General features: G+C 41.3%; 1 long non-coding RNA gene across 1 annotated transcript in view; it reads left to right on the top strand.

Annotated features, from left to right (window-relative positions):
* Positions 1-3,063: 3,063 nt before the first annotated feature.
* LOC140481261 (uncharacterized) overlaps positions 3,064-22,095 on the top strand; it is a 39,097-nt gene continuing 20,065 nt past the window's right edge. Inside the window, exon 1 of the long non-coding RNA XR_011961488.1 lies at positions 3,064-3,163. This is a non-coding gene — a long non-coding RNA (uncharacterized lncRNA). The remainder of the gene's footprint in view (positions 3,164-22,095) is intronic.

The raw sequence follows: 22,095 nt of genomic DNA on the forward strand, positions 1-22,095 counted from the left end.
CCTCTACCTCTGTTACTACGCTATTTCTATTTCCTCCTCCACATGAATGGCTCCCTGCACAATGAAGTTGTAGTCTGTTCACTCATCCTCCCTGCTATCCTTCCTCTCATCCACATAACTCATAAGAACTTCCTAACTGGTGGACAATTGCAGGAGCCAAGACTATTCCAATACATTCCCCAAATCATCATACCCATCTCACATGTAGTCATGTCCTCCTGTTGCTGATCACAGACCAAATTTTAAATCTCAGAGTCTAAGGGAGTGATAGCCTCTTGAAGCAAAATGTTCAGGTAATTTACCCTTCCCTGATATGGTGCATTGTGGTGCAAGGGTTTGAGCTATACGGAGAGGCTGAATAGGCTTGAATTATTTTCCACAGGTTGTCAGAGGCTGAGGGAGTGACCTTATAAAGATTTATAAAACACGAAGGACATGGATAGGGTAAATAGCCCAGACTTTTCCTGGAGTGGGGGAGTCCAAAACTAGAGTGTATGGGTTTAAGGTGAGAGGGGAAAGATGTAGAAGGGACCCAAGGGGAAACATTTTCATGCAGCTGGTGGTGATTGTATGAAATGAACTGCCAAAGGAAGTGGTGGAAGCTGGTATAATTACAACATTTAAAGGGCATCTGGATGGGTACATGATTAGGAAGGGTGTAGAGGGATATCAGCCAAATGCTAGCAAATGGGACTAAATTAATTTAGGAATCTGGTCGGCATGGATACTTTGGACCAAAGGGACTGTTTCAATGCTGAACAACCCTATGACTCTCTGATTCTAATTCAAATGGCTATCTGGGCACTGAATTCCTGCAGGGTTTCCTGATTTTCCTCCGTGATTTTGGATATTGCCTGAGAAAAAGGGAACAAAATTGCTTTTGAACACTTCTCCCAGGGTCACATAAAACTCCTCAAGGCTCAATTAGCATCAAATTAAGTGCAGTGGGATGATGACATTCAATATCAGTAACTGAAAAATCGTGTTGATTATGCAATATGTGCAAAAACAGCTGGGAAATTGAATAAGATGTGAGATGATCGACAATCTACTCACATCCATTTCGTACAAACCTCTAGGGTGTCCCCAATCAAGAAATCTATCCTTATATGTCACAAATATTGCAAAGAATCAAATGAAAAAGAATACAATTCAGTAAATTACCTCTAGTTATCACTACACTGGCATTGATAAGTTAACTTTCAAAGCTACGTTCTGAATAATGATGCAGGTTTTAGAAGCTCTATATTTATAGTGATTGAAGTTGACAGAATAAATGTAACATGAATTGAATGGGTTATTGAGTTTCCAATAGATGTTTGGAGAGCATAATGGTGTAAATAATCTAAATAATGTAACAGCTTTTTTATGCTAGGTATAAATTTTGATTTAACATACATTTTAAGCTCTTCATCCTTTCTAGGTTCTGGAGATATAAAATTGTTAAGCCTGATCAATGGAAAATCTGTTTCATTTTGCTATTTTTTCACAATATGTATAGCAGACTGTATTTTTGTTGAGAAGCAGTGTGCAACTTGTTTTGGAATTGGAATTGTTTTTCAATGAGTTATGTAGGTCTCTAAAATTCTTTGACATTTCGGGAGTCTAACATTCCAATCTTTTTCTCCCTATCAGGAAATCACTACTTATACCAGTTTCTTGCCCAAAAGATCATCCACCTGGATATCCTAATGCATTTTGGCCCAGTTATTAATCTGCCTGCCAAGACACATTATCTAATTCGAATGTATTCAGAAATGGTAGCCAAATCATGGAATGCAATGTAATTTAGAATTGGCAATATAAGGCACAGCTGTTGCTAAGATCAAAAAGACTGGCAGAAACAAAGGTTTTTCAAGAAGAAAATTGGAATTTATTTTCAGGGTTTGGCCATGAGACTTCAGAATATTTTCCCATGTAGTTTCTGTTGCCAGACCCATTCCAGGTTTTGTAGTGATGATTCTGAGAATAACATGGTTGTCTTAGGTGAGTATTGATTTCTCAATAGCTCTCTGCCAGCAAGTAATCCTGTGTAATTCCACATCAAACTGCTATTCCTTCATCCTGAAATTCTCTGTCTTAATATGCTGTGAAAATACTTATTTTTCAAACAATATATTGTTATGATTCTGGCTGATGTACTACAGGACCAGTCAGATTCCAAAGTGAAACATGGCTTCTTAGATCTGATCTGCCATCATGTTGTGGGCTTTTGCCTTCAGCAGGATATATGTATCTGATGAGGCAATACTTATGTTAGCTCCTATAACACAAGTTCCAGACTTCAGTTATGTTGTGCCAAAAGATTCATTTATTATAACTCCTAGAAAATATATATATTACAGTCACAGGCACTTCAGGGTCTGGGCTAATATTAAGGTATTTAGTTACAACAAAGCAGCACACTTCCATCAGGGTGTGAGGCTGTAAGTGGCCCAAGTTAAGATGGTGACTGGGATATTTATCGCATGAGTTCACATAATGTTGTACAATAATGATCTAGAACCATGGAAACAGGAGCAAGAGTGGGTCCATTTGGTCCTTTCAAACCAATATGAATGTCGCTGATTGTCCAACTCAGTACCCCCTGTTCCCACTTTGTCTCCATACCCTTTGTTTCCTTTAGCCCTAACAAATATACCTAACTCCTTTTTTAAAATATCAAATGTTTTGGCCTCAACTACTTCCTGTGGCAGCGAATTCCTTAGGCTCCCCACTCTCTGGGTGAGGAAATTTCTCAACTTTTATGAGTATGGCTCTGAAAGGTATACATAGTAACTGTAAGAGACATAACACAACATCAATCTTTTTACAAAGGGGAAAAGAAATCCAAATGCATGTTAGTGCTCAGGTATGTTTTATCAATTCAATTTCTCACTGTAGATCATTTTTATATTAAAGTGGAGTGCATGGCTTGTTTCTTTCTTTTACTTGCTTTCTTCTTAGATATTCCCTTGCTGATTTATTGAGTATTTTTTCTACTGCTGAGTTTTGATCACTTCAGGATGGTTCCTTTAAGTCATATAGTCCGCTTGTTGTAGGTTCCAGCCACTAGAGGGTGTTCACACCAAATAAGGTAAAATGATATCTCATATGCTTTTCCCTGTTTTGACACCGAATTGATGAGTCAAAAATGGTGGGACCAACGAATCTCTGCACACAGGTAAACTCTTAGGTTAGAAAAATGCTTTTTGGCGGTTTAGAAACTAAGTTCATTCAGGACGGCACTGTACTTAAGCTGAAAGGATTCATTAACTAACGTTCTTTGTTTTAATGGTGTAAGACGCCTTTTCAGTTTTAAATAAGAAATCAAGTTGTTGTTTCTTTCTTTTCTTTTAAAAGAGGTAGACTTTCAGGCTTGATATTTCACACTGAGTACTTGGATACTCTTATAAGTGTTGACTCTGCTTACCACCATGCTGCCATTGTGATCTACTATTGTATTGCACGCATTTACCTTCAAAAGAATAATTGCACCTGATTAAGCAATACTTGTATTATCTCCTGTAACATGAAAACTGGACACAGACACATAGTACTATAAGGCGCAATTAAGGATGGGCAATAAATGCTGACCTAGCCAGTAATGCCCACATTCTAGGTTGAATTAAAAATTAAATATACATTGCAGTTGCATGCACTTCAGTGTCTAGGCTAAAACAAAGCTATTCAATTACAGACAGCAGCACATTTCCATCAGCACGTCATGTTTCGAGTGACCTCAGTTAAGGTGGAGACTGAGGCTTAAATAAGGAAACAATACTATAAACAGAGTTTGTCTCTGTTTATACAACAAAGGAATAAGCTCTCTACTTTGGTATTCAAATCCCTTTGCAGTAAGTAATAACATTCTGTTAGCTTTCCTAATTACATGCTATATGTGCTTTTTGCAATTTATGCACAAGGACACACCGACTCCTTTGGAACTCAGAGCTCCGCGGTCTCCCACCACATAGTCAATGTATTTTTTTTTGTACTCATCCTGCCACAGTGAATAATTTCAGGTTTCCTTATAATACAGGCAGTTCCGCTATAACACATTTGCTTTAACGCAAATTGGCTTTAATGCAATTGGGTGAATAGGAAACACATTTTTCTAAACTTTGTGTTTTTAAAGAGTGTGTCGGCTATAATGCGAGTACATTGCCAACACTTGTATTTGTATTACACAATTTTTGTTTAGTACGGGGCTGCACAAGAACGCAACTATCATGTAATAGCAGAACTACCTGTACACTATTTATCAGATCTTTGTCTATCACCTAACGCAACTATAATCCCATTTCCTTTTCACAAATTACTTTCTGACCTAACTTTGCATCATCAGCAAATTTGTCAAATGTACCTTTAGTCTCTTCATCTATGGAGAAGTGGGGACTGCAGATGCTAGAGGTCAGAGTTGAAAAGTGTGGCGCTGGAACATCACAGCTACCTGACCTGCTGTGCTTTTCCAGTGCCACACTTTTCGTCCTTTCATCTATGTCATTTTTATAAAAGATAAGAAGTTGAAGCCCCAGGTACACCAGTGATACCAGGTAAAAACAATGACTGCAGATGCTGAAAACCAAATACTGGATTAGTGGTGCTGGAAGAGCACAGCAGTTCAGGCAGCATCCAACGAGCAGCGAAATCGACGTTTCGGGCAAAAGCCCTTCATCAGGAATAAAGGCAGTGAGCCTGAAGCATGGAGAGATAAGCTAGAGGAGGGTGGGGGTGGGGAGAGAGTAGCATAGAGTACAATGGGTGAGTGGGGGAGGAGATGAAGGTGATAGGTCAAGGAGGAGAGGGTGGAGTGGATAGGTGGAAAAGAAGATAGGCAGGTCGGACAAGTCAAGGAGACAGTAACTGAGCTGGAAGTTTGAAACTAGGATGAGGTGGGGGAAGGGGAAATGAGGAAGCTGTTGAAGTCCACATTGATGCCCTGGGGTTGAAGTGTTCCGAGGTGGAAGATGAGGCGTTCTTCCTCCAGGCGTCTGGTGGTGAGGGAGCAGCGGTGAAGGAGGCCCAGGACTTCCATGTCCTCGGCAGAGTGGGAGGGGGAGTTGAAATGTTGGGCCACGGGGCGGTTTGGTTGATTGGTGCGGGTGTCTCGGAGATGTTCCCTAAAGCGCTCAGCTAGGAGGCGCCCAGTCTCCCCAATGTAGAGGAGACCACATCGGGAGCAACGGATACAATAAATGATATTGGTGGATGTGCAGGTGAAACCTTGATGGATGTGGAAGGCGCCTTTAGGGCCTTAGATAGAGGTGAGGGAGGAGGTGTGGGCACAGGTTTTACAGTTCCTGCGGTGGCAGGGGAGAGTGCCAGGATTGGAGGGTGGGTTGTAGGGGGGTGTGGACCTGACCAGGTAGTCACGGAGGGAACGGTCTTTGCGGAAGGCGGAAAGGGGTGGGGAGGGAAATATATCCCTGGTGGTGGGGTCTTTTTGGAGGTGGCGGAAATGTCGGTGGATGATTTGGTTGATGCGGATGATCTATTTATGTCTACCAGCTTCCTGTTAGACAGCCAACTTTCTATTATGCTAATACGTTAACCCCTACACCATGAGAGGCTGTTTTCCATCATAATGTTTGGTGAAGCACCTCATCAAATGGCTTTGGGAAATCTCAACCTGCCTTGCTTCCTTTCAGAAATACACTCACACAGAATACCTGCTTTTCTGGTTTGTTTTGTCTTTTTCTGTCTTTGTCTTTCCTGACACCAAGCAACAGTTATCTTCCTATTTCTTAATTGCACCATTCCCAGGAGGCCCAGGTTTATGTCCCACCTGCTCCAGAAGTGTGTACTCGCACAGTTGAACCGGTCACTTAGAAAATATCAATAAACGGATCAGTAAACGTACTTGCAATGGCAAATTTTAGAAGGGGATAGACAACAGTCTCCTCCCTGCTGAGCTGGAGGACAATGGGTAGAGGGGCTGGGAGTCTTGGTGTGCATGAACCTCTGGCATTGTGGAAATATTCCTAACTGAATGGCGAAGTCAGCTCAATTGGCTGAATATAATCAATTCTTCAATGATGCGATGGTTGCATTCTTGTGCAATGCCATATTATAGAAAAATTGCACTTTAGAAACAGCGCCTAATGTTTTGGCACTGTAATCGCATTACAGCCAACACACGTTTTAAAAGTTTGTGCTTTAGAAACAGCGTCCCCAATGCATCAATCACATTACAGCAAATTCGCGTTGATGAAAGACACATTATGACAGCACAACCTGTAGCTAAAACTCCTGCTCAGATATTTTTTCTACCACTCCTAGACTCAACTCTGTTGCACTTAAAATGTGAATAATTTAGTTCGGGCTCCATCAAAAGTTTTCTTAAGTGCAATAGTTAGTGGAATGTTGATTTCATTTTCAGCTTTTTTTTAACTTTTATGCATCCCAACTAAACATACAACCCAAGCAACACGCCTACTCTCCAATCACAGAACTACTTAAGGGAAACCTCAATCTCACAGAAGCAGCTATTTAGACAGACAGACTGACAGACAGACTTATGCAAATAAAAGACAGAAAACAAATACACTTATGCCTGTTCTCATGCAAAAGAAGAATCTACTCCTTTTTATGGTTTCTAAGATAACGCATACATTGCTCTTGAATAGCTGACATCACTGGAAATTCTATGATATTGATTGCATGGACTGCACAGAATTGAAAATATCTGACCGAGCTGTTTTTCTACAGTTTTTCTGTCCAAATAAGGACATTCATCATTTTATTTTACGTAAACATATGAGATGTTCAAGGCAATTGAATGGGAATGAATGCGACTTATTTTTGAGCATCCAGCTTTTTTAAGCAAAGTGTTGAATTACACTGAAGTCATTGTGTGGATCAAGTCAGTTTTCTAAGAAAAAAAACAAAAGTACTCTGGATGCTGGAAATCAGAAACAAAATAAGAATTGCAGGAAGGGCTTAGCAGGTCTGGCTGCATCTGTGGAGAGACAATATAGTGGATGTTTCAGGTCCACTTTGTAAATGTTGTTATCAGTCCTCACACTCAAGTTGGCCAAGGGTTATATCTATAGTTGATGCTATCACTGATTGTCCCTTTTTCATATATATGTGATTCTGGTCTGTTATGATGGTGGTAAAATGCACTAACTTTTTTTTATTTCCATCATTTGGTTTTAATATGAGGGAGCTTTCATGGACTAACATGGTTTTTAAAAAGGAAAGCCACTGACTTCAGATGGCTGCAGTTATCCTTTGACCAAGATGAGCCACACATGACATAATTAATCAATGAGACCCAGTCTGAACTGAAATTAGATTACTAGCAAAATCCTGAAATCTGTGATAAAAAACAGAAAGTGCTCGAGAAACTGAACGGGTCTAGCAGGATAAGTGAGAGCAAAACAGAGTTAACCTTTCAAGTCCAGTAAGACTCTTCTTCAATTCTGCAGAAAAGCCAAACTGGACTCAAAATGTTAATCCAGTTTCACTCCCCACAGATGCTATCACGCATGTTCAATTTCTCCTCCACTTTATGTTTTTATGGCAACAAAATAATTCATAACAGTCACTCATTTCTGTATAGAACATAGAACAGTACAGGAGAAGAATAGGCCATTCGGCAATAATATTGTGCCGAACTGGAGTTGGGAGGTCATGTTGCAACTGTGCAGGACATTGATTAGGCCACTTTTGGAATATTGTGGGCAATTCTGGTCTCCCTCCTATTGTAAGAATGTTGTGAAACTTGAAAGGGTTCAGAAAAGATTTATAAGGATGTTGCCAGGGTTGGAGGGTTTGAGCTATAGGGAGAGGCTGAATAAGTAGGGGCTGTTTTCTCTGGAGTTTCGGAGGCTGAGGGGTGACTTTATAGAGGTTTCTAAAATCATAAGGGCCATGGTTTGGGTAAATAGACAAGATCTTTTTCCTGTGGTGGGGAGTCCAGAACTAGAGGGCATAGGTTTGGGGGAGAGGGGAAAAATTTAAAAAGGACCTGAAGGACAACATTTTCACGCAAAGGGTGGTACGTATATGGAATGAGCTGCCAGAGGAAGTGGTGAAGGCTGGTACAATTACAACATTTAAAAGACATCTGGATGGGTATGTGAATAGGAAGAGTTTAGAGGGATATGGGCCAAGTGCTGGCAAATGGGACTAGATTAGATTGGGATATTTGGTCGGCATGGATGACTTGGACCAAAGGATCTGTGTCCATGGTGTATGTCTCAATTATGCCAACTTAAACTGATCCCTTCTGTCTGTCCTTGGTCTGTATCCCTCCATCTCTTGCTTATGCATGTGCTTATCTAAAAGTTCCTTAAATATCCTTATTGTGTTTGCCTCTACCACTGCCTCTGGCAGTGCGTTCCAGACTCCTATCACTCTCTGTGTAAAAACTTGTCCCACACATCTCCCACACATAAATGTAGGGGTATGGGTGGGTTGCGCTTCGGTGGGGCAGTGTGGACTTTTGAGCCGAAGGGCCTGTTTCCACACTGTAAGCAATCTAACCTAATCTAATCTAATCTAATCTTTCAACTTTCACCTACTCACCTTAAATGCATGTCCCCATTTTTAGACATTTCAACTCTGGGAAAAAGATTCTGACCATCAACCTTATCTATGCAAATCATAATGTTATAAATTTCTATCAAGTCTCTCATCAGCCTCCACCGCTCCAGAGAAAACAACTCAAATTTTTCTAACCTCTCCTTCTAGTTCATTCCCTCTAATCCAGGCAGCACCTTAGTAAACCTCATCTGTAGCCTCTCCAAAGCCACCATATCCTTCCTGTAGTGTGGTGACCAGAATTGAACACAATACTCTAAGTATGGCCTCACCAAACTGCAACATGACATCCTGATTCTTGCACTCAATTCCCCGACCAGCAAAGGCAAGCACGCCATGCCCCTTCTTTACCACTCTACCTACTTGTGTGGTCACTTCCAGGGAGACATAGATTTAAACCCCAAGATCCCACAGTACATCAATGCTGTTCAGATTCCTGCCATTAACTGCAAATGTTTCCTTAATATTTGATTTAAAGTACAGCACCTCCACTCACCTGGATTAAACTGCACTTGTCATTCCTCTGCCCAATCTGTAACTGATCTATATCCCACTGTATCCTTTGACAACCTCTAACACTATCCACAGCTCCTCTGATCTTTGAATTGTCTGCAAACTTACTAAACTACCCTTCAACATTTTCATCCAAATCAATTATATAACAGCAGAGGTCCCATTATGGATCCCTGCAAAACATCATTAGTCACGGAGCTCTGGCCGGAAAAACACGCTTCCCCCATTACCCTCTGCTTTCCATGGGCAAGCCAACTGTGAATCCACATGGCCAAGTCACCATGGATCCCATCCATCTTAATTTTATGGGTGAGCCTACCATAAGAGACCATGTCAAACGCCTGACTAAAATCCATGTAGACAACATTCACTGTTCTACCCTCATCAATCACCTTTATCACCTCCTCGAAAATTCAATCATGTTAGTAAGACAGGAGTATGTACAAAGCTATGTTGACTATAAGTATTTGAGTTTGCTCGCTGAGGTTGAAGGTTTGTTTTCAGATGTTTCGTCACCATACTAGGTAACATCATCAGTGAGAGTCTCTAGTGAAATGAAGGTGATATGCCCCACCTCTCTATTTATAGGTCTTGGTTTCTTAAGATGGATGATGTCATTTCCGGTTCTTTTTTTTCAAGGGAAGGTAGATGGGATCTAAATCGATGTGTTTATTGATGGATTTCTGGTTAGATTTCCATGCTTCTAATAATTCTCATGCGTGTCTTTGTTTCCCTTGTCCTAGGGTGTGCATGTTCTCCCAATCAAAGTGGTGTCCTTCTTTATCTGTATGTATAGGATTTATGCACATTTGGAAAAGCATGGCCTAACTAAAGACAGTCAACATCGTGATTTTTGAGAAGATTTGTAGCTCAGGTCGATGATAAGTATGTCAAACAGTGTGTTCCTTTGGCAAGGTACAGCTACACAATCCTTTATCTGAAACCCTCAGGACCAACTGGTTTTTGGAATTCAGAATTTTTTGGATTTCAGAATAAGTGAACAGTGAAGTTAAAAATAATTGTACTAAACAGCAGACGTACCTGTGAGTACTATGAGCCCTGAGACAGAATTGACACCTGCCAATGCTGGGCCACTCCACCATGTCACAGCTGAGTGACATGGGTCGAGTGGGTGTGGAGTTGGGTTAACTGTTTGGACGCCAAATAACCTTGTTATGGAGAAAAAAATTTCATGAAAGGACTTTTGATTTCGTAGCTTTCAGATTTCAGATAAAGGATTGTGTACCTGTTCTGATTATACCTAACAGCTCTGTGTTTGCAAAACTCAAAATGTAGTTGCCAACATTAGATATGACTCTGTGACTGGACATCATTTGCTAAATGATCCCAAGTGTGCTGGCTTTTTTATTAAGCTGACAACCAATTAAAGGTTTTGGATTTGCAGTGGGGTGTATTTGCGTGTACTGGAAGCTGCCGATATTATTATATAGGACCTCGTTCTTTCTGGACATAAGGAACACATGCAAGACAAAAAACTTCAATAAAATGTATAATTTCTTAGCAATACTCAAGTTCTGTACTCGCAACCATTATACCTGTCTTTGCACGTGTGTTACAGACAACAAAGAACAATACAGCACAGGAAGTAGGTCCTACAGCCCACCAAGACTGTGTCAACACATGATCCTTTCTAAAATAAAAATATTTTGCCTGTAGACAGCCCATATCTTTCCATTCCCTGCTGATTCATATATCTGTCAAGATGCATCTTAAACATTGCTATTATAACCATCTCTACCACCTCCACCACCTCCTTTGGCAGCACATTCCAATACTTACTATTCTCTACTTAAAAAGAAATGCCATTTACATCTCATTTAAACTTATCTGCTTTTACCTTCAACCTATGTCCTGTAGTAACTTATATTGCAATCCTGAGAAAAAGACTCCTGTTATCCATTCTAACCATGCATCTCAGAATCATGAAGTACTTCAAGAGGCTGGTCATGGCCCATGTCAACTCTGGTCTCTAGCTGCACTAAGGCCTGGAACATCTGGAGAACAAGGACACCTACATCTAACTCCTACTCATCGACCATAGCGCTACCTTCAAAACGATTATCCCCTCCAGACTAATCTCAAAACTCTGAGACTGTAGGTCTCAGCTATGTCCTCTGCAACTGGATCCTCAGCTTTCTGACTACAGACCACAATCAGAGAAGATAGGTAACTGCACCTCCTTCACAGTAACACTCTAACTGGAGCACCCAAGAATGTATTCTCAGCCTCCTATTGTACTACCTGTGCATCCATGACTCTGTTGCCAAATTCCGAATAAATGGCATCTACAAGTTTGCTCATGACATCGCTGTGATAGGATGGATTTCAAACAATGCTGAGTCAGAATACAGAAAGGAAATAGAGGGCTTGATGTCATGGTGCAATGATAACATTGTCGGTAAAACTAAAGAAGTGATCATTGGCTTTCAGAAAGAAAGGAGGAGAACATGCCCCCATCTACATCAATGGGGCAGCATCAAGTTCCTCGGAGTGAAAATAATCAACAATCTACCCTGGACGTCCCACTTAGATGTTACAGTCAAGAAGGCACAACAACGCCTCTTTTTCCTCAGGCGGCTCAGGAAATTTAGCATGCCCATAAGCACCCTCACCAATGTTTACAGAGGACCCATAGAAAGCATTCTGTCCAGGTGCATAATGGCCTGGTATGGTAACTTGTCTGCCCAGGACCATAAGAAACTACAGAAGATTTATATGCACAGCCCAGACCATCACAGACCTTCCATCCATGGATTCCACTTACATGTCTCGTTGCCATGGAAAGGCTGCCAACATCATCAAAGATCCATCGCATCCCAGTTATGGTCTTCTACAACCTCCTCCATTTGGCAGAAGATACAGAAGCCTGAACACATGCATGAGTAGGTTCAAGAACAGCTTCTTCCCTGCCCTTATTAAACTGATAAATGGACTCTCTAAATTCAAATAATGCTAATCTTGTTAATGCTGTTCTTACCTCGTGCAATGTAACCTGTATGCCTTACTCTATTCAAGTTTTTATCACTCTACGATCTGTATGTCCTTGCTTAGAGTCATAGAGAGGTACAGCACGGAAACAGATCCTTCAGTCCAACTCGTCCATGCCCGACCAGATATCCCAACCCAATCTAGTACCAGTTGCCAGCATTTGGCCCATATCCCTCTCAACCTTTCTTATTCATATACACATCCAGATGTCTCTGAAATGTTGCAATAGTACCAGCCTCCACCACTTCTTCTAGCAGCTCACTCCATATGCATACCACACTCTGTGTGAAAAGGTTGTCCCTCAGCTCTCTTTTAAATTTTTCCCCTCTGACCCTATACCTATACCTTCTAGTTCTGGACTCCCTCACCACAGGGAAAAGACCTAGTTATTTACCCTATCCATGCCCCTCACTTGAGAATGTAACTTTAAGAAAGTTCTGGAATTTATGTATGAAAGAGTTGAAACTAACATGCCAATTCTAAAAGATGAGAGACTTAACAAACAATCCAGGTCTTTTTCAATATGTAATTTCAGTTACATCACATTGTGAACATTTGCTATAAACTCTGTGTCCTATGATCTTATACTCTACAACCACCTGATAAAGGAACTCGTGCTTCCAAATAAACCTGTTGGACTATAACCTGAAGTTGTGTGATCTTTAATTTTGTACACCCTAGTCCAACACCAACACCTTGAAATCATGCCCCTTATGATTTTATAAACCTCTATAAGGTCACCCCTCAGCCTCTGACGCTCCAGGGAAAACAGCCCCAGCCTATTCAGCCTCTCCCTATAGCTCAAATCCTCCAACACCCTTGTAAATCTTTTCTGAACCCTTTCAAGTTTCACAACATGATTTGCCTGTACTGCTCACAAACAAACCTTTTCACTGTACTTAGGTACATGTTACAATAAATCAAAACAATCAATTTTGTAAGTTTCTATTCTTTGATACTCAAGTAAAAAGAAACCACGTTTGTCCAATCTCTCCTTATGGTCAGTACCCTCCAAACCAGACAACATGGTAAACTGCTTCTGTACCCTCTTCAAAGTCTTCACATCCTTCTGGCACTGTGGGAAATAGAACTAAATAAATTGTTTGATGTTACATTTAGTACTTTTCTCAGGGTTAGGTTTAATTGAATGTCTGGTCTAGCTGCACGTCAAAGTGACTTGAACGTTTTTGCTTTATCCAATCCAGAGGGTTAAAGAGACATAATTTGATCTTGGTCACCTGGTCATAACATGTGTTAACATTAAGCTATAGAGATCCCTTTCTACACAGCTCAGTTGTTGGTGTTTAAATACTTTGTGTTGATTAAAATATTGACATTGAACTCATCTCCTGATTCAAACACTCCAAAAAATGTGAACAACGATATTACATTTGGCCTTCTGTAAGTTATTCCTTCTATCAGAATAAATTATGTCTCACTGGAGATGGTTATCACTGTATTGGATAACCATAGTAACTACAGTAACAAATAGTTACAGTAACTAATATCAAGTAGTATACCAAATTAACATATTTTCAATTGATAAAAATTAAAGGCATCCACACAATAAAGTGAGATGGCTTGGATTTATCTCTTGCTGTGTTCAGTGTTTTTTTCCTTCATCATACCATTTACGTGTACCAGAAACATCTGCCTGTGAATGTACCAAATGCAGTCTAACACAGGGAGACACTATTGCCTCTTGTAAAGAACCTACTTTTGAAATCCATATAGAGATAATGGGCTGAATTTTCTGAGCCACTGATGCATTGGCATGAAAGTTAGGGAGAATCACATGAGATTGGCGGTGAGGATATTTCCCACATCAAGATCAGAAAACCCCAGGCACACCCAGGGAGAACCTAAATAGCAACAATTCTTGACACAGAGGTCAAAATGGTTACTGGTGACTCCAGCTCACTGCTTGCTTATCTCACCCTCCATCTTGTAGACCAGGCACCAACTTCTCAGGGCATCCTCCAAGGGCAGTGACCACACACACCACACCCAATCCAGCAGGAGCTCCAGATTCCAATCAGCTAAGCAAGATGGACGAGTGCAACTCCAACAACACTCAAGAAACTTGACACCATCCAGGACAAAGTAGCCTGAACGACGAACAAAGAACAGTCACTTAGGCCTCGTGTTCTTCCTTTTTCCTCTTAGCTACTCTCATGATTTCACCTGTCATCCATGGTTCCCTAACCTTGCCATTTCTATCCCTCATTTTCACAGGGACATGTCTGTCCTGCACTCCAATCAACCTCTCTTTAAAAGTCTCCTACATATCAAATGTGGACTTCCCTTCAAACAGCTGCTCCCAAACCACATTCCCCAGGTCCTGCTGAATTTTGCTTTACTTGGCCTTCCACTAATTTAGCACTTTTCCTTTAGGACCACTCTCGTCTTTGTCCATAAGTATTTTAAAACTTACAGATTTGTGATTACTATTCCCAAAGTAATCCCCTACTGAAACTTCAACAACCTGGCCAGGCTAATTCCCCAAAACCAGGTTCAGTATGGCCCCTTCCCAAGTTGGATTATTTATGTACTGCTCTATAAAGCCCTCGTGGATGCTCCTGACAAATGTTGCTCCATCTAGACCTCTAACACTAAGTGAATCCCAGTCAATGTTGGGAAAATTAAAATCTCCTATCACCACCACCCTGTTGCTCTGACATCTTTCTATAATCTGTTTACATATTTGCATCTCTATCTCACACTCGCTGTTGGGAGGCCTGTAGTACAGCCACACCATTATTACTGCACCCTTCCTATTTCTGAGCTCTGCCCATATTGCCTCACTGCTCGAGTCCTCAATAGCGCCCTCTTTCAGCATAGTTGTGATATCCTCTCTGACCAGTAATGCAAATCCTCCACCCCTTTTACCTCCCACTCTATCCTGCCTTGATATCCTGGGATTTTTAGCTGCCAATCATGCCCTTCCCTCAACCAAGTCTCAGTAACAGCAATAACATCATACTCCCAGTTACTAATTCAAACCATAAGTTCATCTGCCTTACCTACTACAATTAGAGTCAGAGAGTCATAGAGATGTACAGCATGGAAACAGATCCTTCGGTCCAAACCGTCCATGCCGACCAGGTATTCCAATCCTACCTGTCAGCACCCAGTCCATATACCTCCAAACACTTCCTCATCGTATACCCATCCAAATGCCTTTAAAAGGTTGAAATTGTACCAGCAACATTCCCGAGGACCTTACCACTAAGTGCTAGGATTTGCTTTCCCAAAATGCAGCACCTCACATTTATCTAAATTAAACTTCATCTGCCACTTTTCAGCTCATTGGTCCATCTGGTCAAGATCCTGTTGTAATCTGAGGTAACCTTCTTCGCTGTCCACTACACCTCCAATTTTGGTGTCATCTGCAAACTTACTAACTGCACCTCTTATGCTCACATCCAAACCATTTATGTAAACGACAAAAAATAGAGGACCCAACACCGATCCTTGTGGCACTCCACTAGTCACAGGTCTCCAGTCTGAAAAACAACCATCCACCACCACACTCTGTCTTCTATGTTTGAGCCAGTTCTGTATCCAAATGGCTAGTTCTCCCTGTATTCCGTGAGATCTAACCTTGCTCACCAATCTCCCATGGGGAACCTTGTCGAATGCCTTACTGAAGTCCATATCGATCACATCTACCGCTCTGCCCTTATCAATCCTCTTGTTTATTTCTTCAAAAAACTCAATCAATTTTGTGAGACATGATTTCCCATGCAAAAAGCCATGTTGACTATCCCTAATCAGTCCTTGCCTTTCCAAATACATGTACATCCTGTCCCTCAGGATTCCCTCCAACAACTTGCCCACCACCGATGTCAGGCTCACTGGTCTATAGTTCCCTGGCTTCTCCTTACCACCCTTCTTAAACAGTGGCACCACGTTAGCCAACCTCCATTCTTCCAGCACCTCACCTGTGACTATCAATGGTACAAAAATCTCATCAAGAGGCCCAGCAATCGCTTCCCTCAGAGTTGTAGGATACACCTGATAGGGTCCTGGGGAGTTATCCACCTTTATGCGTTTCAAGACATCCAGCACTTCCTCCTCTGTAATATGGACATTTTTCAAGATGTCACCATCTATTTCCCTTCATTCTATATCTTCCATGTCCTTTTCCACAGTAAATACTGATGCAAAATAGTAGTTTAGTATCTCCCCCATTTTCTACATTAGGACAAATGCACCTCAGATCACCTGTCCCTTTGCATTCATCATCTGCTCCCTGCCTACTCTTCCACTTAGTCACGCTGACTTCATTATCTAGTTCCTTATAGGATTTAGTTACTATCTCCTTATAGTCCATTAAACTCCCCATTTGGTTCCCATTCCCCTGCCACATTAGTTTCAACCCTAACCAACAGCATTAGGAAAAGTACCCCCTAGGACATTGGCCCAGGTGTAGACTACTGTATTGGTAATAGTCCCCCAGAACCCATCCCAATGTCCCAAAAATCTGAACCCCTTCCTCCTATACCATCTCTCAAGTCATCCACTTATCCTGCCTATTCTTTCATTTCTACTCTGACTAGCACATTAGATTAGATTAATCCTGAGATTACTACCTCTGAGGTCCTACTTTTTACCTTGGCTTCTAACTCCCTAAATTTTGTTTGAAGGAACTTATCACATTTATTACCTGTATCATTGGTGCCTATATGCACCACGACAGCTGGCTGTTCACCCTCTCCCTTCAGAATGTTCTGCAGCCGATCTGTGACATCCCTGACCTGTGCACCTGGGAGGCAACATACAATTCAGGAGTCTTGTTTTTGACCACAGAACCCCTTACAATTGAATCTCCAATGACTATAGCCCTTCCACTCTTTTTCCCACCCTTCTGTACAGCAGAACCAGCCACGGTGCCATGAACCTGGCTCTGCTGCCTTCCCCTTGTGAGGCATCTCTCCTAGCAGTATCCAAAACGGTATACCTGTTTTGGAGGGAGATGACCGTAGGCGACACCCGCACTGTCTTCCTGCTCTTTCTCTGCCTTTTGGTCACCACTCTCTTTCTCCCTCAGCATCCTAATCTACGGTGTGACCAATTCACTAATTGTGCTATCCATGACCTTCTCAGCATCGCAAATGCTCCAAAGTGGATCTATCTGCAGTTCCAGAGCTATTGTGCGATCTGACAGGAGCTGCAACTGGACACACTTCCTGCATGTGAAGGAGTCAGGGACATCAGCTGCATCCCTGAGCTCCCACATTGAGCAAGAGGAGCAGAACACCGGTCTGAGATCTCCAGCCTTTTAATCTTAAGCTAAACTTAGTCCAATGGTAATATCAAATAATAGATAAACGAAAAACAATAAAAAGAAAAAAAAAATCTCATGATAAAAAAAAGAAAAGCTTTACCTTATCAACACACCACAGAGTCTTATTCTTTGGTCAGAGGAGGAGGGTGGGTGAGAGACACTACACGTGCAGTGTCTTGGTTTCAGCCGCTGCCCAAATATATCAGTTCACTCACCTTCCCAGAATGCAATTCAACCACTCCCACTCAGCTCCTTGCTCTCTCTGCTCCCACTGCTGCTAAGAACAGAGGCTGCTGACTCTCAAGGTGATATGCTTGATTGACACCACATCCATTCCCTCTACCACCGACGTTCAGTGGCGGCAAGGTGCACTGCAAGATGCACCGCAGAAATTCGCCAAAGATCTTTAGATAGCATCTTCTAACCACATGACCACTTCCACCTAAAGGGCAGCAGATACATGGGAACATCACCAGCTGCAAGTTTACCTCCATGACACTCACCATCCTGATTTGCAGGAATATCACCATTCCTTCACTGTCACTGGGTCAAAACCCTGGAATTTCCTCCCTAAGGGCATTGTGGGTCCACCTACAGCTCATGGCCTGCAGTGCTTCATGCAGGCAGCTCATGACCATTTTCTCAAGGGCAACCAGGAACATGTAATAAATGTTGGCTAGCCAGCGATGACCACAAGTGAATACAAATAATCTGTGTTGAAAGAACCAGTACTTCTCTTCCTGGGGCCACAAAGACATTTTGTTGCGGGAATGTTCAAGACAGACCTTTCCCAGTCTATTACCCATATGACAACCTGCCAATTTCTTCTCACTCCCTATCTAGCAATGTGCAGCATAGTATGAATTTAGCAGCAATGGTATTTAAATGAGGCATGGGTCAATTTGGATCAGGTGTTATGTTGGCATGGACTGATGTATGGGATAAATGCTCAGATTCTCTTCTGTCTATTCTGAGCTTAAATCAATATGTTCCAACAATTACTTATTCTTTTCAGAAATGATAATAGATGAATCCACATGCATTTTACAAAAAAAGAATCACTCATAGGCAACGTAACGAATTCTACTGCGTTGGTGTATAGTCAAAAAGCTAATATAGAAAAAAAATTTACCTCTCAATTTATTAAGCTTTTAGCCACAGGATGTTTTGAGTTGTACAAGCACATTTTCATACATTGTGTTTTACTACATTATGTTTTAAGATTCTATTTTTCTATTCCTGACCTGCCACCATAAAGAACACACACTATCTTTATTCATGTCAAAATAATTTTGTGGATTCCTGCCATTAATTATGTTGATCGTATGTGTTTTTTGAGGATTGCCTCAACTGTGTTTTCTCAAGCAGAATATGTGCATTGAAGCAATTTGAACTAATATCACATCAAACAATTTTTAAGGCAACATTTAATATCAGATTTTTTGCACTGACTCCAAAAATATATATAGTAACCCAAGGCACTGTTATTCAAATCTGGTCTAAACTGCACACTTTAAGTCAAATTTAACCTTTCTTCCCAGAATATTAACATAATCACCTTCCTGGGTGTCACAATAAACTCTTCCAGCTGTTAGTAATCTTTAATATAAAAGAAACAAAATCTGCCTCGAATTTGACTTTATAATATTGAACATGCTTTTTTCCCTGTTGCCCTATAAGTGAAATTGTTTCAGTTTACTTTCTTCACTCCACTTCAGTACCTTAAACCTGAAAAAGCTTCCTCTAAAATATATTTTTTCAATCCTAGAGCTTTGTTGTTTATCAAAATGGTGATCATTGCCCAAATCTTCTGGGCTCTAAATCATTGGAGACTCAATATAAAACTCAAGATGTGATTGTGATCCTGTGGGAAATCTTACCCATATCTCAATATGGGAATAACCTGGGAATTTTAAACTCTTGATGGGCAGTTTCCCTGTATTCAGGACCCTCTGCAGATGTCTGTAACTCTGAATTCAAGTTGAAGAGTACAGACAGTTTTACAGTACTTCCCCAGGTAGTCACTTGTGGAGGAAATGTTAGACAGATTATAATTGAACTTAATTCCTAGGTTACCTCACTGACTCCCCTAATTAACACCTACTATACTGACTATTGCACTCCTAACTTAACCTGACTACACCTGAACTATCTGACTAGCTCTTGGTCTGAATACTGTCCAAACAATCTGCTATTGCAGTCATTAGTGTTCAGGAGAAGCCAGAGAGCCAGGAGGTGCAGCTGTACGATGAAGGTAGCAGGCTGGAAAATCCATAAGAGCTATGGGGACGAAGATGAGAGGTTTGTTTCTCCTACAGGATTGTGCGGCTTTGGAACTCCCTGCCTAAGAAGGTGGTGATGGCAGGCTCATCAAATTTTTTTTCAGGCAGGTGTGAACAATTCCTCGTTCAGCAAGGGAATCAAAGCTTTTTCAGAGGTAGATGGGAATGTGGAATTCAAAATTCTAAGGGATATACCATGACCTTATTAATTGGCAAACCTGTTTGAAGGACCAATTGGTCTAACTCTGCTCCTAATTCAGAAGCTTACAAGAAGTCGTATAGCATTAATATTTCAGTGCAGATGGGAGCAAGGGTGAAGGAAGCCCACAAGCAGTGCACTTGAACAAGATCAGAGAAATGTTGGGGCAATACTAACTCAGTAAATCTAGGTGTCTGTGACAAGCAGAAATTGTGCCTGTGTGACTGGATTTGAGTGCAGTTTCCAAAATCCATGGAAGTGTTGTCCTGATACGGAGAGTGAACTACCAGTCGGTGAGCAGCTATTGAGATACTCTGTGACAGAGCAGCATTTTAGGGAGTTCTAAAATGAGGTCCTCACCAGTGAATAACTACTAACCCTTGCAAAGTTTTACTAATTCACAGGGTCATATATTCTGGAGCATTGCTGAGAAATCTGTTGGATCTGTATTGTCTGAAATGATCAATAGGCGGCAAACATTCCACAGGGTGTGGGGCGGGGGGGGGGGTGGGGGGGGGAGGGGGGGGTAGCAATCTTCATTCTGTACACAACAAAAGACCAAGCAGAACCACAAATAGAAATTGCTGAAGAAACTCAACAAGTCTGACAGCATTTGCAGAGAGAAACCACAACAAAAACGTTTCGGGTCCAGTGACCTTTTTTTCAGAACAGTTAGCATAACACAGACAGCAAAGATGGAAATTATGAAGCTTTTTTTTCCCTGGCAGCTGTCAGTCCCCCATGTTTACAGGATGCTGAGAATACTAATGTAATACTAATATAAAAATTTATGAACAATCATGTTCATCCTAAGAGTCAGATTGACATTAGCCGAAGTGGGCAGAGAAGTGGCAGGTGGAATTTAATTCAGATAAATGCGAGGTGCTACATTTTGGGAAAGCAAATCTTAGCAGAACTTGTACACTTAATGGTAAGGTCCTAGGGAGTGTTGCTGAACAAAGTGACCTTGGAGTGCAGGTTCAAAGCTCCTTGAAAGTGGAGTCGCAGGTAGATAGGATAGTGAAGAAGGCGTTTGGCATGCTTTCATTTATTGGTCAGAGTATAGAGTACAGGAGACGGGCGGTCATGTTGTGGCTGTACAGGACATTGATTAGGCCACTATTGGAATATTGTGTGCAATTCTGATCTCCTTCCTATCGGAAAGATGCTGTGAAACTTGAAAAGGTTCAGAAGAGATTTACAAGGATGTTGCCAGGGTTGGAGGATTTCAGCTATAGGGAGAGGCTGAACAGGCTGGGGCTGTTTTCCCTGGAGCGTCAGAGGCTGAAGGGTGACCTTATAGAGGTTTACAAAATTATGAGGGGCATGGATATGATAAATAGACAAAGTCTTCTCCCTGGGGTGGGGGAGTCCAGAACTAGTGGACATAGGTTCAGGGTGAGAGGGGAAAGATATAAAAGAGACCTAAGGGGTAACTTTTTCACGCAGAGGATGGTATGTGTATGGAATGAGCTGCCAGAGGAAGTGTTGGAGGCTGGTACAATTGTAACATTTAAGAGGCAATTGGATGGGTATATGAATAGGAAGGGTTTGGAGGGATATGGTCTGGGTGCTGGCAGGTGGGACTAGATTGGATTGGAATATCTGGTTGGCATGGACGGGTTGGACCAAAGGGTCTGTTTCCATGCTGTACATCTCTATGACTCTATGACTCTATGTGTGTTTTATGAGTTAGCCAGAGTCGATAGCTGCTTTTGCTATGCATATATCAAAATTAGCTTTAAAGGACATACTGTGTGCCACCATGCATCCAGGGTAGCATTATTTACTAACCAGTTTCACTTAGAATTCAGATAATTTGACCATGACTGGATGAAGGCTATGATGTGCTCTACAGAGAAATAATTTTGCTGATATCAGAATTGACCATTGGTGATTATTATTGAGCTGTAATTGAATGCATCTTGAGATAATTTGCAACTTTACCCGAGGAAATGATTTCATTGAAGTGAAAATTTGGCAGGTTCAGGTGATCACTTTGTTAGATACATGAAGCAGTGAAAACAAAAGTATATCCCACTCAGACAACAGATTCTCCAAGGTACACATGTTCTAGGACAGGACTATACCAGTTGGGACAGATAAAACTCAGTTACAGACTGCAGATTTTTGAAACAATCATTGTGGAATTCTGATTACAAGCCTTATAATTGCAGAGGGCTGGTGGGAAAATATGATGTAGCTAAAATCTGTTGGCAAATTACAACCCTAATATCATGTCAAGCACAATTGAACAGGGAATATATTACATA

The sequence above is a fragment of the Chiloscyllium punctatum genome, chromosome 9, assembly GCF_047496795.1.
Source record: "Chiloscyllium punctatum isolate Juve2018m chromosome 9, sChiPun1.3, whole genome shotgun sequence".
NCBI lineage: Eukaryota > Metazoa > Chordata > Chondrichthyes > Orectolobiformes > Hemiscylliidae > Chiloscyllium > Chiloscyllium punctatum.